The 11,379-nt window shown below is 42.0% G+C and overlaps 1 long non-coding RNA gene across 1 annotated transcript; it reads right to left on the bottom strand.

The window, feature by feature from the left end:
* Positions 1-2,795: 2,795 nt before the first annotated feature.
* On the bottom strand, positions 2,796-5,094 carry LOC127332644 (uncharacterized). The gene is made up of 3 exons (XR_007870590.2): positions 5,032-5,094; positions 3,003-3,162; positions 2,796-2,867 (listed from the first exon to the last, which is right to left on the bottom strand). It is a non-coding gene; the product is annotated as an uncharacterized lncRNA (long non-coding RNA).
* Between the last annotated feature and the right edge of the window lie 6,285 nt (positions 5,095-11,379).

Raw genomic sequence — 11,379 nt, forward strand, 5'->3', positions numbered from 1 at the left:
GAACTTCCGCTTCATGCACAACCAAGGAGGAAGGTTATATATACAAAGAGTCACAGGCCAGGTGCTATGGCTGCAGCTCTGCTCTCCAAAAGGATTCATGCCATCTGTACTTAGACCAAACCGTAAGTTCCTTGCATCCTGTGCAAAGTTTGGGAACTCTCTATCGATTTTTCTCCATTGGGAGCCATCAGCAGGGTGCCTCAACATCACGTCTTTCTTACGGTCTTCTTTGTGCCATCGCAACAACCTAGCATGCTCTTTATTTCTGAACAAGCGTTTCAGCCGTGGTATTATAGGAGCATACCACATAACCTTGGCAGGAACCCTCTTCCTAGGGCGCTCGCCCTCAACATCACCAGGGTCATCTCGTCTGATCTTATACCGCAGTGCAGTGCACACCGGACATGCATCCAAATTCTCGTACTCACCGCGGTAGAGGATGCAGTCATTAATGCATGCATGTATCTTTTGCACATCTAATCCTAGAGGGCAGACAATCTTCTTCGCTTCGTACGTACTGGTGGGCAATTCATTACCCCTTGGAAGCTTCCTCTTAATTATTGTCAGTAACTTTCCAAATCTTGAGTCAGTGACACCGTTCTCTGGCTTCCATTGCAACAATTCCAGTGTGCTGCCTAGCTTTTTATGGCCATCTTCGCAAGTTGGGTATAACAATTTGTTGTGATCTTCTATCATCTTGTCGAAGGCCAACCTTTCCTTTTCAGTTTCACATTCTCTCCTTGCATCAGCAATGGCCCGGCCAAGATCATCATCAGCAGGCTTATCTGGTGCCTATTGATCTTCTACTTCATTGTCTTCATTGCCTTCTGCAGTATCATCGTATTCAGGGAAATTGGGATAACCGTCATCATCCTCTTCCTCTTCTTCATTGTCTTCCATCATAACCCCTCTTTCTCCGTGCTTGGTCCAACAATAGTAACTGGGCATGAAACCGGATCGCAGAAGGTGGCTGTGAATGAGACTCGAGTGAGCGTAATTTAAGGTATTCTTGCAGTCCACACATGGACAATACATGAAGCCACCATGTTTGTTTGCCTCCGTCACGGCCATAAAATTATCCAGACCCGAAGTGAACTCGTCAAACCGTCGGTCAATGTACATCCATTGCCGATTCATCTGCATTATATAATTAAGCTGATCAAAACCATTACAGAACATCACGATGTATATATACACATGCATTTTATCAATTGCAGATGAAAAGGATAAAGTTGTTAACCTCGATGAAGAAGAAAAAAGCAAGTTAAGTGTGGCTTGATTTGTGTAAACTCAAGTGGCAAATCCTCTTATGCATTTCATCGAACACCTCTTGTGCATGTGAAGAAGAGAGGAGAGCAATACACCCCTCTTGTGAAGAAAGTGAAAAAATGGCCAAGTGTGGCTCACACTTGGGCAGGGGCAAGGTTATATAGCCAGAGGCGGGGCCTTTGGACACGGTTTGTATTACAAACCGGGACTAAAGATTTGCCACGCCTAACACGGCCTGCCGCGCCCTGCTTTGGACCCTTTAGTTCCGGTTTGTAATACAAACCGGGTCCAAAGGCCACTACAGGACAGACGCCAGCTTGTGGGATCGCCCTGGGCAAAATCGAACCGGGACCAATGCCCCCCATTGGTCCCGGTTTAGTTCAGCACTGGGACTAAAGCTTGGGACCAAAGGCCTCTTCTCCCCTAGTGTATCCAAACACGAACCCGTCGACGGAGGCATTGACTGCTGCGAGCGTTCGACGGAATTGGGAAACGACTCCCGAGTCGACGGGAAGATTGTGCTAATCGAGTCACGCGGTCGGACGTTGTGTATACTAGCAAGCGAAGGCGCAGCGGCACGCCGCGCCGGATTGTGTTAATTATCTAGTTAATCTTGCTATTTAGTAACGTTTGCCTTTTTACTTTTTTTGTGTGGAGGTAGCATTTGAGGTGTTGGCCTTAGCGCAGCTGTTTGCTCATCTTGGCTTTCTGCGATTGTTGAGACGTGCATGCGATTTGGGATGATATGTCTGTTTGAGCGGTGGTGTTAAAGCGGTGGCTAGTAGTGCATTGTGGATAGAACTGGGTCAATGACTGCTGAAGTTTTGCAGTGTTTCAGGCTTAGGGGTATGCGCTTGTTTTTGTGCTATGGTTGATTCAGCGTTGTTCAGAGGGAGAGGCAGTCTCTTCTTTTCATGGATCGGCAGCAACGCCGCGCCCTTGAGACCCTTGAGATGATCCTGACCTTCCTAAGAATGTGATACGTAGTAAGCGGACTAATTGGCAAATTGAGTTCTCCTAAACCTTTGAATTAACCGTAATATGTGAGTACAAACATGATTCAATGGAAAGAAACATATAAGCAGCAACGGGCAGAGTGCATTATGAGTACAGAAGCTGAATATTATTCCACAGCTGTTTGCACGTACACAAACTGAGAACCAAAACCAAATACTCAACCTAGCTCAATGTTGGTACTATGTACAATGCCACAGGAATACTTCAGGACCACCGGGTAAGAGATAGCAAGATAGCAAGATTCCAATTCGGGGTAAAGCTCGGATTTGTTGCACCTTTGAACTTGCCCTACAGCCTGAAGAATAGAATAGCATACTGTTATAGCATGGCATACTAAAACTGCAACGAACCTCGGGTTCACTTCTCTTAAAACATACATACCAGATAACTGCTGGCATGGAAATGACATGATCTTGCTAACCTCTAGTTCACCAGTATGGAATTTTTAAAGCAGACCTACTACTAACCTCTCCAATGTCGCAGTAGCTGTTTAGCTGATTCTTTAGCTCGATGCTACACTCACAAATAAAGAACCTCAAAATATCGCTCATTTTATATGTCAAGGGCTAAGTGATTGGAACCTGTTAGAAGAGTAACAAACATTATTAAATAAATGAAACTTCTAGAATCCGGACGAAATTTAAATTTGAGACCTGCCAAAGCTCACAATCGGAGGACATACTACAGAAACATGTTTGAGAGGACCTACTACTAACCTCTTCTATGTCTCTGGTAGCTATTTGGCAGTTAGGCAACAAAATTTGCTAATCCTTTGGCTGGCTTTAGTTTCCTTACCGATGTTGGCACTCACAAGTAAAGAAGCCCAAAATACCGCTCATTCAACATGTCACGGGCCAAGTGACTGTGAAGTTGAACCTGTTAGAAGAGTAACAAACATGATCGAGTAAATCATGTATCTGAATTTCATAGCAGATTCAAATCTAAGACCCAATGAATAACAAATAAATTGTCTAATTTTTGTAATCATACAAATGAAGTTCAAATGCGAACACCATCTGACTTTTTTATCTTCTGAAGCCATGCACTAAAGGAAGTGATGAAGAACAGCTAATTTCGCCATATATTTAATATATAGCTAGTAAATAAGAGGTTTTGGAATATGACCTCCACTCAACTTTTCGACAACTGACATGAATCATTGATACATATCATTAGTCGTAACACTTGAGATGATATTTAGGTTCCCCGTGTCTAAATCTTCAAACAGACAGTAGAAACTTTCCTTCATCTATTTTGGCTGCCAGAGCAATCAAAATACAAATAACTACAAATATATGAAGCATCTTTTTGATCTATCTAAGCATCATGGTAGAAAGTGTACAAAACAGTAGAGGATCACATTACAACTTTAAGTACTGCAAGCTATCAAGAAAGGCGTAGATTGGCGGTCAAGGGAACAACAATCACAACATATGTGCAGTTTGTTCTCTTGATCTACTGTAGTATTTTTCTGAAATAAAATCATAGCATCATAAAATGCTCATAGTGCTAAAAGAACCGTGCTATATTAAGTAAAATGGTTAGTAACTTTCTAAAATCATGTGGAAGCTCTCATGAAAAATGTTCTACATGGCCTGATAAATGAGTGCCGTACAAAGTCACCAAACACATATACTGCAATTATGCGCAGCGAGGGTAATTTTATTACCATGAAACCAGGCCACTTTTTTGTTCCAGTCAGCAAAATAGAATGGTCAACTATAGTTAATAGCCACTATGAAGCAATAACAAAAAATTGCACTTTTAATTAGTAATAACTGAACAGCAGTACAGCCAAAAATAATTGTGGATGGATTAAGTAACTTTCTAAGTAGCATGTTTCTAAATTCTTAGAACACCGTGGCTACTATGCTGCCTTCTGCCCGTGGCACATCATAAGCTGATACGAACATAAACTAAATTTGTTGTTTATGGCAGCTAGTAAATAGTCTCTAATATTCATCTCATAGGTAGAAGTATAAATTGGGAAACATTACTCTGTAGTGTGGCTCTAGATATTAATATGTAGCTTTAGATACAATTCTACATTCCAGCAAGTTAGCGAAGTACCATTAAAGGATTATACTGTGAAGTGAGAGAATTTAAATCCATTTCTGAGAACATACCGAAAGCAAAGATCGCCCTTTGAAAATCAAACTTTCTGGAATGATGGTACGTCTGTAATATAGTCAATACAAAGCAAAGGCGCATCCATGTTGATATCTATCCAGAACTCAAGTCTACATGGCTGGCAAATAATTTTAAACGGTCAGAGGATTTGTCTAGGTTTATTCTCTCTTCGTATGCCCAATCCATCCGTCTACACTCCATTTTTAACGCTTTCACTCACTGGGAGCCTCTGTGACCTACCATTTTGGTACTGTTCTCGAGCATTCATTCCTAGTAGCAACTTTGTGAATAAAACATCAGGCTTAATCTTGGGAAAAACAAATGTTGAGTGTTTTTTGTATGTGAATTCATTTATCTTGCTGAATAATCATGTTTTCCTCATACATGATAGATGAAAGACAATTAGATTGTGACATAGCACAAATCTCTAATACATGTTGCATTTGCTCATTTGACACTAATGGTCCTATTTGCAACATTTTAAAACAAAAATTAGCAAGAAATGACACTTATCATTGTAATCTACAATTCACTTCTTAACAAATGTTTACTTGCTCACGCACAACCAAAACCACAAAATAAATGACATGTAAAACAAAGTTCATGACATAACACCTGAAGAAGAGCACTCTGCAAAAGGAGGATAAGCAGAGCCACCGAGAAAGTCCATGATTGCTCAATGAGAGTCACCCGTGGCAGAATCACCTAGAGAGAACAACAAAACAACAAATTATGAGCAAAATGGTGAGATATATCATAATGTATGAATACATTGAACAACCATTATAAAGGCAACTAAATACAACAGGGAGTGCCCCACGCAAATATAGAAAAAATGCAGCCTGACAGCCAGCATTGTCCAAAAATAGGAACTACTCCACTCCACCGCGCCTTCTCTTTCCCATGTTCGACTGCAAGTCTCCCGCATCCTTCTTTTTTCCGTGGAGAAAAAATACATCCGCATCCGTGAATTACAAAATTCAGACAAAAAAGACGAAAAAGTAAAGTGCGTATCCACCATCTTATTTTTCTGTAAAAAATCTATAGTAGGGATGGATGTAAAAAAATAAAAAAATACATCTAAATCTTGGGAGAACCAACTATAATTACATCCAGATCTAGGAAACATACTATTTTCAAAATCTTAGATGTAGAAAAAGGAAAAAAAGAGAGATACTGGATGTAGAAAAAGGAAACAAAATACATCAACCACTGTCATTATTCTGGATGTAAAAAAATCAAAAAATACATCTCAGCTCCAAAATTTACCAGCAGAATACATAATGTACTTCAGTATTACTGGATGTACAGCTGGAAAAGCTAGCGAGGTGCTGGAGTTCCGGAGATGACGAACGGCGGTGGCGCCGTACGACGGCCAGGAAAATGGATTCTGGAGCTAGAGGTGGCTTAGGGCTGCCCGTGAGGCTCAAGTCTGTGCTCGGGCACATGGCCATGGCGGGGGATGTTGCCGGCACCGTCCAGGACGCCGCCGATCTAGGCGAAAAGCAGAGCCAGACCTGGCCGCTGATTCGACCGTTGCGGTCGAGATTCACCGGCGGAAGTAGGCGTCGAACGCATCCTTCATCTCGCGGTCCGGCGGACGTCCGCCGCGCCGTGCGGTCCGCCCAATCCTTCCCCTATTTCTCCACTCAGTTTTGAGTTGGTTGGGCTGAGGGTGTGGGTTGGGGATTTTTTCCTTGTTGCGGCCGTGGGGGTGGAGATGTTGACTGGGAACGTGGAGAGAAGATGGATCTAGCTGCCTCTATTTGAACGGTAGCACCGCTTAGGCTGGGCCGCTTAATCAGGATATTTCTACGCGTACCAACAACAGAACCACCAGAAAAGAAGCAGACCGAGTCAAACGACTGAGGAACCGCAACGCGACCCCCTACCTGCACACGAAGCAATAAAACTGCAGTGAAAAACACGTGTCATCCTGCCAGTTATGGAAAGTAAAAATCGAAAAATCCCAGAAAAATCGAGCCTGTTCCCGAATAAGTATAGTTATATTTGCTAATCCTTTGGCTGGCTTTAGTTTCCTTACCGATGTTGGCACTCACAAGTAAAGAAGCCCAAAATACCGCTCATTCAACATGTCACGGGCCAAGTGACTGTGAAGTTGAACCTGTTAGAAGAGTAACAAACATGATCGAGTAAATCATGTATCTGAATTTCATAGCAGATTCAAATCTAAGACCCAATGAATAACAAATAAATTGTCTAATTTTTGTAATCATACAAATGAAGTTCAAATGCGAACACCATCTGACTTTTTTATCTTCTGAAGCCATGCACTAAAGGAAGTGATGAAGAACAGCTAATTTCGCCATATATTTAATATATAGCTAGTAAATAAGAGGTTTTGGAATATGACCTCCACTCAACTTTTCGACAACTGACATGAATCATTGATACATATCATTAGTCGTAACACTTGAGATGATATTTAGGTTCCCCGTGTCTAAATCTTCAAACAGACAGTAGAAACTTTCCTTCATCTATTTTGGCTGCCAGAGCAATCAAAATACAAATAACTACAAATATATGAAGCATCTTTTTGATCTATCTAAGCATCATGGTAGAAAGTGTACAAAACAGTAGAGGATCACATTACAACTTTAAGTACTGCAAGCTATCAAGAAAGGCGTAGATTGGCGGTCAAGGGAACAACAATCACAACATATGTGCAGTTTGTTCTCTTGATCTACTGTAGTATTTTTCTGAAATAAAATCATAGCATCATAAAATGCTCATAGTGCTAAAAGAACCGTGCTATATTAAGTAAAATGGTTAGTAACTTTCTAAAATCATGTGGAAGCTCTCATGAAAAATGTTCTACATGGCCTGATAAATGAGTGCCGTACAAAGTCACCAAACACATATACTGCAATTATGCGCAGCGGGGTAATTTTATTACCATGAAACCAGGCCACTTTTTTGTTCCAGTCAGCAAAATAGAATGGTCAACTATAGTTAATAGCCACTATGAAGCAATAACAAAAAATTGCACTTTTAATTAGTAATAACTGAACAGCAGTACAGCCAAAAATAATTGTGGATGGATTAAGTAACTTTCTAAGTAGCATGTTTCTAAATTCTTAGAACACCGTGGCTACTATGCTGCCTTCTGCCCGTGGCACATCATAAGCTGATACGAACATAAACTAAATTTGTTGTTTATGGCAGCTAGTAAATAGTCTCTAATATTCATCTCATAGGTAGAAGTATAAATTGGGAAACATTACTCTGTAGTGTGGCTCTAGATATTAATATGTAGCTTTAGATACAATTCTACATTCCAGCAAAGTTAGCGAAGTACCATTAAAGGATTATACTGTGAAGTGAGAGAATTTAAATCCATTTCTGAGAACATACCGAAAGCAAAGATCGCCCTTTGAAAATCAAACTTTCTGGAATGATGGTACGTCTGTAATATAGTCAATACAAAGCAAAGGCGCATCCATGTTGATATCTATCCAGAACTCAAGTCTACATGGCTGGCAAATAATTTTAAACGGTCAGAGGATTTGTCTAGGTTTATTCTCTCTTCGTATGCCCAATCCATCCGTCTACACTCCATTTTTAACGCTTTCACTCACTGGGAGCCTCTGTGACCTACCATTTTGGTACTGTTCTCGAGCATTCATTCCTAGTAGCAACTTTGTGAATAAAACATCAGGCTTAATCTTGGGAAAAACAAATGTTGAGTGTTTTTTGTATGTGAATTCATTTATCTTGCTGAATAATCATGTTTTCCTCATACATGATAGATGAAAGACAATTAGATTGTGACATAGCACAAATCTCTAATACATGTTGCATTTGCTCATTTGACACTAATGGTCCTATTTGCAACATTTTAAAACAAAAATTAGCAAGAAATGACACTTATCATTGTAATCTACAATTCACTTCTTAACAAATGTTTACTTGCTCACGCACAACCAAAACCACAAAATAAATGACATGTAAAACAAAGTTCATGACATAACACCTGAAGAAGAGCACTCTGCAAAAGGAGGATAAGCAGAGCCACCGAGAAAGTCCATGATTGCTCAGCAGAGTCACCCGTGGCAGAATCACCTAGAGAGAACAACAAAACAACAAATTATGAGCAAAATGGTGAGATATATCATAATGTATGAATACATTGAACAACCATTATAAAGGCAACTAAATACAACAGGGAGTGCCCCACGCAAATATAGAAAAAATGCAGCCTGACAGCCAGCATTGTCCAAAAATAGGAACTACTCCACTCCACCGCGCCTTCTCTTTCCCATGTTCGACTGCAAGTCTCCCGCATCCTTCTTTTTTCCGTGGAGAAAAAATACATCCGCATCCGTGAATTACAAAATTCAGACAAAAAAGACGAAAAAGTAAAGTGCGTATCCACCATCTTATTTTTCTGTAAAAAATCTATAGTAGGGATGGATGTAAAAAAATAAAAAAAATACATCTAAATCTTGGGAGAACCAACTATAATTACATCCAGATCTAGGAAACATACTATTTTCAAAATCTTAGATGTAGAAAAAGGAAAAAAAGAGAGATACTGGATGTAGAAAAAGGAAACAAAATACATCAACCACTGTCATTATTCTGGATGTAAAAAAATCAAAAAATACATCTCAGCTCCAAAATTTACCAGCAGAATACATAATGTACTTCAGTATTACTGGATGTACAGCTGGAAAAGCTAGCGAGGTGCTGGAGTTCCGGAGATGACGAACGGCGGTGGCGCCGTACGACGGCCAGGAAAATGGATTCTGGAGCTAGAGGTGGCTTAGGGCTGCCCGTGAGGCTCAAGTCTGTGCTCGGGCACATGGCCATGGCGGGGGATGTTGCCGGCACCGTCCAGGACGCCGCCGATCTAGGCGAAAAGCAGAGCCAGACCTGGCCGCTGATTCGACCGTTGCGGTCGAGATTCACCGGCGGAAGTAGGCGTCGAACGCATCCTTCATCTCGCGGTCCGGCGGACGTCCGCCGCGCCGTGCGGTCCGCCCAATCCTTCCCCTATTTCTCCACTCAGTTTTGAGTTGGTTGGGCTGAGGGTGTGGGTTGGGGATTTTTTCCTTGTTGCGGCCGTGGGGGTGGAGATGTTGACTGGGAACGTGGAGAGAAGATGGATCTAGCTGCCTCTATTTGAACGGTAGCACCGCTTAGGCTGGGCCGCTTAATCAGGATATTTCTACGCGTACCAACAACAGAACCACCAGAAAAGAAGCAGACCGAGTCAAACGACTGAGGAACCGCAACGCGACCCCCTACCTGCACACGAAGCAATAAAACTGCAGTGAAAAACACGTGTCATCCTGCCAGTTATGGAAAGTAAAAATCGAAAAATCCCAGAAAAATCGAGCCTGTTCCCGAATAAGTATAGTTATATATTATATATAAGCGTTTACATAGAGGTATCAATCTGGACTGGAGGCAGGAGACCGGAGCTGAAACATACGTACGCTGATACATACGTGTTGTCATAAAAACTTTGAAATCTATTGTGGGACGGATTCCATCTGAACTCTATATAAGCATGACGAGATAGTCTTCGATCCTTTTTTTGGCTGCTCCGATTGGTATTTGTGTTGGCGTCCAGGCACCTTACGTAGATTGGTTTTCTTTCTTTCGGTGCTCTCGGTGCGGGACCGTGGACGGCGTGGGTCAGTTGGCTTTCTGTTTTATTCGCTTCGTTTGGGATGGCTTCCGGTTTTTATTAACGAATTTGCTAAGTTTCATTCAGCTGAAACTTATGTTATGTCTCGGTTGTTTTTCTGTCCGTTGGATTTGTATGTGCATCAAGATTTGTGTCAGCCCAGTTAGCCCGTTATTTTGTCTAGTTGGACCCAGATTGTTATTTGGGTTGTGGTCTGGTAGTTGTTGGGCTTTTTTTGTTGCCTACCGTTGCCTGTGTGGGTCCCGCTTGTCTGTGTCTGGTAGTTGTGAGCGTATCGTCCACCGCTTTTTTCCTCTCCTATCCATTCCACTGTTCAAACCACGGAGCGGCAGAGGGAGAAGCAGGGGATGGGGGGCGAGGCGTTGCTGCCGTCGGTGGGGAGGCTTCGCCGGCATCGCAGGAGGGAGCCGTCGCCGGCGTCGCAGCAGGGAGCCGTAGCCGGCGTCGCAGGAGGGAGGCGTCACCGGCGTCGCTTTAGGGAGGCGTCGCCGGCGTCGCCTGATGGAGGACTCGGCGGCGTCGCAGGAGGGAGGTGTCGCCGGCGAAGAAGGAGAGATGGTTTTGCCGCCTCGGAGGAGTGAGGCGTCTCCTGTGTTGGAGGCGGTCAGGATATCGACGGGGGAAGGTGAGAAGGTTCTCTATCTGCTGGTTTTTTGCTCTGTATTTGCTAGTTGCGGACCAAATCTGGGTGTCAATTCGTCGAATCCCTATGTAACCAGCCTTGAATATGTTGTCTATATGATGGTGCTAGTCGATTATGCTTGTTTTTTGAGCATTACTGTTGGTTCATGGAGAGATCTGGTAGGTTTTTGTGTTATGTTCGTGTGCGTTTTTCAGGATGGAGAGATCTGATAGATTTGCCTCGTTGTTTGTTCATGTCCTTTTCACTTGCTATTTTGAAACCTGGAATGATAGGGAGAAAGTAGTTGTCCTCTTGTGTTGGTTCGTTGTCTAGTTGGTGCGATTTTCGTGGATCTCTGGCTGGTAGTGTTCTATAATTTTTCAGAAGTGAAATTGGTTTGGCTGTACTGCATGCCTTCAAAGTACAATAGTTGGTCCTGTTTTTTTAAGTTGCTTAATGATTGGATTAACATAGTTTCAAACTGCCTATAGTCATGTTTAATTGTGTAGTTGTCTTGAGTAATTGAAAGTAAAATCAGTGGTGAGAACAAATAGTTTTAAACTTCTTGGATGCTTGTATCCTAAATTTAATTTGCAAGGTACTACCCCTTTGGTCATGTTTTTTCATCTTTTTTATCTGATTCTTTGATAGCGAATATGGATAC

Source organism: Lolium perenne, chromosome 2, assembly GCF_019359855.2.
Source record: "Lolium perenne isolate Kyuss_39 chromosome 2, Kyuss_2.0, whole genome shotgun sequence".
In the NCBI taxonomy this organism is placed as follows: Eukaryota; Viridiplantae; Streptophyta; class Magnoliopsida; order Poales; family Poaceae; genus Lolium; species Lolium perenne.